Genomic DNA, 7,539 nt, shown 5'->3' with positions numbered 1-7,539 from the left:
GTCAATTACTCATATTTGAAGGACAAGTACTTGTATATGTTTGGTCCTGATATTTACTTGTGAATGTTTGAGATAGCCATTCACCTGATAATGGAAAGTAGTTGGGGCGTTCGTTATGCGTATTTACTTAATTTTCTCGCTGAAAATTATGTCGGTTATTTAAGTTTGTGAAGCATGCTTGCATGTTTTGGTCCTATTATTCACTTGTGAATTGATAGGTTAGCCATTTATTTATAGACTTAATGTAACTGGGGCGATTAAATTCATTTTGTTTTATGCTCCTAAAAATTTTGAGTTTTTTGAAGCAAAAAGAGAAAATGATAGTACATTGATTATTTTAACCCCATATCCAGCAAGAAATAAGCTTAAAAGACTAAGTGTTTAATTGCATTGGTGCATTCGTAGGTCTTAAAAAAACTGTTAGAGTAAAGTATGTGATATAAACATAAAGAAATGCCAAATTGAAAGAGGTGTTAGTCTCTAGCAAAAATCTTGGTGAGGATGGCAGAAATGTAATAACCTGTCATACTCAAGCCTTATACTTGTTTGATCACCCAAAATTAAAATAAGGCACATAACAAGCGTTGAGGTTCTGGACACTGTGAGTCTTTATGCCGCTTAATCATCTGGGTATTCATATGTATGAATATTTCACTCGCTTTTAGTGCAAACCCAAAGTCATTAAACTTGATCACTGTTGTACCTCGTACAATCTGAATTACTGACTTGATCAAAATCCGTTGTTAGTCATACATTTGTTCCTCCCTTGCACGCGTCTCAATACCATTAAGAAACGGACCTAAGGGGATACAATGTATGTAAGCCGACAGATGGACTTGTGCATACTCACTCACAGTAAAGGAAATTCAATGCATTGCTCATAAATCTTTATGAAATTCAAATTTTGATCAGCAATATAATGGATTAAGTCAAGTTGGGGTGATATGGCAAAAATCAAATTAAGCTTGAATCGAGATTAGAGGCTGATAGTTTCTGATATTATGTGCTTTAATTGAATCATTAATCATATCACAAAAACACTTGAAGGTTTGTTATAAGATTTAAGTGGACAACAATACCAATGACCGACTTAACTCTAGTCACAATATTGCTGAAATATAAAACTGTGATGGAAGGGCAATCTAGTCAATATGAGTCTCTGCTCAAACTCACCAAAAATACAAAAATATATACTACTTTTAAAAATTGATACAAAAACACAAAAATATTTTCCTGTTTTACATTTTAATCTTCGGATATTTTTCTAATAAATAATTTTCTTTAACAAAAACTCAAAATACTGAGAAGATTTTACTTTTTCATTTTACATATTATTTATTTTTCTTTAAGTTAAGTGTTTCAAAGCCTTAAACACTTTAAGGTATTCGATCATCGAGATGTGGGTTCTCGGTGATTTATTTATTTAATTAATATTTAATTTAATTGATTTAATTCATTTAATTATTTAAGTTAAAATTAAATAATGTAATTCGGTAACTTTGATTCGTTAAAATAACGAATTAAAGCCATTTATAACGAATTGGGTTCTAATTCGTTAAGATTAGTTCACTTCCGCCACTCTATAACAAATGACTACTAATTCGTTAAGATTTTTAACGAATCACTTTGTAATTCATTATGCCACGTGTCAATTTAAGATAATAAATCATCTGATTCGTTATTTCAAAATTCAAACGAATCGGATGATTCGTTACATTGGAAAGCGAGCCGTGTTAGACTATATAGGGAACTGTGAGGGTGTTTCGCTACACTATTCACCATTTCATCTTCTCCATATACAACATTACTCTGCTCAATTTTTTCCAGAATTTTTGACCTTCGAATTTCGGTGTTTTGTTTATATATTTGTCATCCTAAGGTATAGACGATCATACCTTCATGATTTACGTCAAAAGTTATCATGGTTTGATGGGTTAATTATGTGATTATGTTACCGGGTTTTAGAGGTTGTCGTAAACCTTAATTTAACCTCTTTTTATCAGGTTTTGGAACACCAAATCATTATCATTGTAGTCGCAATACGATTCCAAGATCCATAGTGATCATTGATTCGGTCTTGTGTTGTTGATTATCTTTGTATCGATTTCCGATTGCACTGTTGACTGTTTATGTTCTTGGTAATTTTCCTTGACCAATTGAGTCAAACATTAAGCTAAATTGTCCATTCGTTATGCTTAACGAATTGGAACTTATTCGTGTCCAATTCATTACGCAATTCACACGAATTAGGATAACGACTCAATATTTATAACAAACAGATTTGCAGTCGTTATTTATAACGAATTAGACTTTAATTCATTAACTTTTAATAGTAGTTCTATAGTCCTAATTCGTTAACCATTTACTTGATAGCGAAGTAGCTGTTTTGTTATAACGAAATTGCCATTCGTTATAACGAATCACATTTTTAAACGAATGATATTTTAATTATTTTTAAAAATTACAAATTTTATGAATTGGTTATTTTTTAAACTTTTAATTATATATTAATTTTGTGAGTTTTATTATTATTTATTATCACTAATTCTCGGGTTTGATTATGCAGTTTAATGGATCAAGATCCTCCTGTTGCTGCACCACAAGAACAACTAGCTCAGAATATTCCTTTGCTTCCGTATGATAAAAGGCATAATGTATGTGCTTTTTTCGATACGAATTTCCCTGATGAGGATGTCTTTGGAGATATGTTAGCATTCATACGTCGTTCTCGTATTCACTACGCTGTCACCGCGAATCCTGATGTCCGATTCAACATTGTTCGACAATTCTGGAATACGGATTAATATGTGGAGACAGAGAACCACATTGCTGTTGAGGTTAATGATCGACCTGTTGTTGTTTCTGTTGAGACCGTTCGAAGGGTGTTGAGGTCCGATGACATTATTGATGACCCGAGCGAGTACCACAAAGAGCTGATCAAAGGGTTGTTTGGACGTTTATTTTATTCCGATAACCTTGACGACTCCATGTATAACAAGGCATACTTGTGTCCCCAATACAAATATTTACTTCATGTTCTTATACACTGCCTTGGTGGACGAAAATCAGGGTTTGACGAATGCCGTATCATGCTCCAATCGGCATTTGTTGCGTTAGTGTTGAATAAGCCTTACAATTTCTCGGAAATGATCTTCGATCATCTCAAAGAAAATTGTATTCTTGGGAAACGACGCGTAAAGTTCTTAATGTATTCTCGTTTCATCCAATTGTTTGTTCAAGATGCAATCCAAGATTTGGTGATCGATCCAACACAAGTTGGGGATAAATTTATATTGGATCACATGAAAGCAGATACTATGCGGAGAATGAAGCAGTACCGTCAAGATCCTCCTCCTAGATTCAAAAGATTGATTGGTCATCTGGCAAATCCAGTTTATGAATGTCCTCCCAATGATCGCTGGATCCACGATGATTCGGATTCCGAGCGTGAGGAAGGAGAAGGTGGGAACGAAGGTGATGATAATGATGATGATGGTGGTGGTGGTGGTAATGATGGTGCTGGTAATGTTCCTTTTTTACAACCTGCTGAGGTTGAAGTTGCTTTAGCTGGTGCTATAGCTGCTCATCACAAAAGGAAAGGGAAGGAGTTGGTGAAAGAAGGGTCGTCTAAGCGTCTAGTGTCGGCTGGTGCTGGCATCTCATTTGGAGTTCAACCTCCAAGGCCGTCTATTCCTCAACGTCCGGCGGTGCCGCTTACTACTAGCACCCAAGGAGCTTACATTGACGACCACGCTTATGTCGGATCCTAGGCTTGGTATGATTCCTCAATCGATTTTTTCAACTATACCAAGACCTACGACTGCTACATCGGTGGTTTCTCCAACACCAATAATGATACCTCCACCGGATATTTCATTTATGAGGCTCAGTCGTCCTCAAGGTCCAGTTCAACCTATTCCTCCTTCGTTTCATGACATGTCTCAGGATCAGTAAACGAATATGCTCTTGAGCTTACTTCATCTTTATGAAAATCAAATGCCTGCTGATCGCCTGAATCAAGAACGTCTCATGGAGAATCAGAAAAAGCTGGTCAGTTATGTATATTTCTGCCAAAAGGAGACAAAGGCCCTCCGTAAGTTGTTGAGTCTCAGGGGGTGAAAATAAAACAGCAAGAAGATCTGATCTTGCATCTTACTTGCAAAGATGATGAACTAAAGAAGCTCAATAATGATGAAGAAGATCCAGATGCTTCGGGTACTGGAGGAAGTGAGCCTAAACAAACTCACGGCTCGGCTTATGGTGCTGGTACGAGTGCAGCTGGTGATTCAGAAAAACAGATCATCACTTATCATGATACTACAGCCGCTACACCCATTGAGATTATCAAGGCTGATACTATCATCTTTGTTGATGGTAAAGGGGTGGTTAGAAGCATAGTGAATGCAGATGAGATTGTTGTGGGACAGTTCGTTGAAAAGTCCCTAACACGAGAGCATATTTCGATCTTGCTTGGTTTGAATGATGACGAGTTAACCGTGTTAGAGGATGGGAGGACGTGGAGGTTGTGAACGATGATGAGATCTTAAATGATCCGACAGTTGAGATGAATGCGGCATTTATTTATGAGGATGAGGAAGTAGAGATCGAGGACATGACTGCTGAGGAATACCCTGATCTATTTCAACACACCAATGTTGATCAGGTGCTCCTATATTTACTGAGGAAACGGTCAAAGCAGCAGAAGATCATCTAGAGAAGACCTCCAAGGGCAAGAATGTTGTTGATACAAGATTTGATTCAAACCCCGATCCGTCTATTGCTGACATCCAGAGTTGGTTTGCTCATCGAGACAAGAGAGCTCGGAAGATTATTGATGCACACCGATATGTTGATCATGAATTAAAGGTAGAATCCATTGCACGTGCCAAAGCAAATCAGATGACTTCCTTCAAGGCCGTGTCTAAAGTTCAAGGTGACATTCTTTCTTGGCGTTTTGATTCTGAATTAAAAGTATGTATTATCAAATGGGAGAAGGGCGTTCAGTACTATGAAAAGATGTCTGACGTCCTTTCATTGCCAAGATGGGATGTACGTACTCTTGCGTATCGTCCGTTTATTAATCGTAGGGGGAACCATCAAGCAAATTGGTTTCACCAACATTTGATGTTCGAGGTGAACAACGGTTTTAAATTTTTTAAGCCACAAATTCCAATCCGCAAGCGTATCAATGAGTTCGATCCAAGGACAGGTTGGAGAAAGTTGGTTCTTAAAGTAAAGCCGCCAAAGACCATGAAGCGTATGCCGGTGAAGACATTGAACCAACACATGTATTTATCTTTCAACCGCTGGTACTACGATTACCGACCTGGCGAGGATGTTATTGTGTTGGGTAAAGGATTAAAGACCGAGCTGATAAAGATCATTGATCCTATGTGGCTTGTAAATTTAACGGAGACCGACAATGACGTGCTATTCAAGAATAAAATATTGATTGAGCGTCGTGAACACTATGAGCGAGCAATGCAGTTTCAACGCGTTGTTTGTGTGTGTCATGAATATGGTATTCACAGCTGCATAGATTGGCAGACAAGACGCTTCAAATAATTTAAAGACAAAGATCTCCAGACGATGGGGTGTCTGTTAGTACACGGTTTTGCGTCTCGAGTCTTTGTAATTATCGTTAATGTATTTATCGTTTATTTAATGTAAAAGATATTTATATCTAATCTAATTCGTTAAGGATGTTTAACGAACTAGCCCTTAAGTTAAGTCCCTCCTGATTCGTTAAGGATGTTTAACGAATCAGGGGGTGTTTCGTTAAGTTATTTTTTTTAATGTAATGTAACGAAACCGGTGTCTAGTTCGTTATGGAATGTTAACGAACTAGACCCGTCTTCTATATATAGTGGTGTGTCCACTGTTTAAGTTAAGTTTTTGAGAATTATATTATCGAACCTCTGTCCAGATCTCTCTCAAGCTTCATTATCGTATTCAATCTTAATATTATACATACACATATATACAATTAATACTAATACTAATATATAACATATAACATACGATTACGAGCATCATGAACTAGATCTGTATAATTTACTAAGTAATCCTAGATCTGCGATCGTTGTCTAGGGTTTCACACCTTCTTTCTTTATTTGCATTAAAGGTTTCTTCAAGAACTTTGAAGGTCATCTTGGTTAAGTCTTTTTCAGAAAGTCCACAACCTCTCAAATATTCTCTGTACCTCAAAGAATCACAATTTTTCTTTTGCATTTTCTTCTTAATCTCATAATTTTCTTTCTCAATCAAATTCTGCAACTCCTCATCAGAAAGTGGAGCCAGATCTTCAAACTTATGACCAAATGTAGTTAGCTTCACAATCATAGGATTTTTCTTTTGAGCTTCATTTAAACTCTGTTGAATATTTGCCCTTTGTTCATTTGTCATCTCAACTTGTGGGGACATAATATCAACATTTTCAGCCTCAGCAGGCTTATCACCTTGATCATCAACATCACTTTCCTCTTCAGATGTATCCTCCTTCTCAGTTGATTCATTAACAGAATCAATCTTTTCTTCATCAGGAGCAATTAAATCTTCAGGCCTAACAATCTGGATTGGAACAGGCCTCAAGGGGCTTTCTTCTTCTTCTTCAACAAAGTATTTATTCTTGTCATCCCATTTGCCTCTTTTATCTGATTTTTCTTTTTCAGCTTGTTCATCAGCTTTCCCTTTTCTTGTGCATATTTTTGCAAATATGTTCACCTTTGCTGCAAATTCTTCATGCAACTTGGAAAGCTTTTCTTTCATCTCTTCAATAGTTTCTCCAGTTTCTCGTTCTGTTTCAACTCTCTCAGTTTCCTTGTCAGGTTGTTTTTGGGATTGACTGAACATAGTCACAACCATAGCCAAGTAATTATCAACTTCTTTAGCTCTTTTCAAATTTATCAAGGTTTCAGTTATCTCCTGATCCACAACACCTTCTTCATCAATAACTTTTGCAATATTGGCTTGCTCAATAAGTGTTTCCTGCTCTGCCAGCTCTTCTCTAGTTAGGGTTTGGGCAATGTATTCCCTCTCCCTTGTTTCTTTCAATACTTGTTCCCGCCTTCTGGCAGCAGCAACATTTTCATCTTCTTCCTCCTCATCAACATTTGCCTTAATAGGCTCATCCTCCTCATCAACAATAGCTTTCCCTTTGTCTAATCATCTTTTCTTTTCTTCCTTTGTTTCTGAGGGAAAGTTGTCAATATCATTCTCCAAATCATTCATCTCCTCATCCTGCTATACTCTCTTGGAACTTACTTCATTTGTTTCTTATTCTATAAGTACAAGTTCCTCAGTAGCAGCAGCTTTTTCATCCATCATAATGTCAGTCTGTATATCAGCGGCAGTCATAACATCTGTCATGACATCAGTAGCAACATCTGTTGTAGCCACATTATCAGTATTCAAATTTACAATTTCATCCTCATTTTCTTTCTCATTCCTTGATAAATCATCATCATTATCTCTTACAACTGTATTCAAAACTTCATCGTTCACATCATAGTTCTGCTCAATATCCTCAGATCTATCATC

Source organism: Bidens hawaiensis, unplaced genomic scaffold (assembly GCF_021521415.1).
Source record: "Bidens hawaiensis isolate Kalapana, Puna unplaced genomic scaffold, B.hawaiensis_p1.1 tig00002759_1, whole genome shotgun sequence".
Taxonomy (NCBI): domain Eukaryota; kingdom Viridiplantae; phylum Streptophyta; class Magnoliopsida; order Asterales; family Asteraceae; genus Bidens; species Bidens hawaiensis.
The sequence above is the reverse complement of the archived record's forward strand: the minus strand, read 5'-3'. Positions refer to the sequence as shown.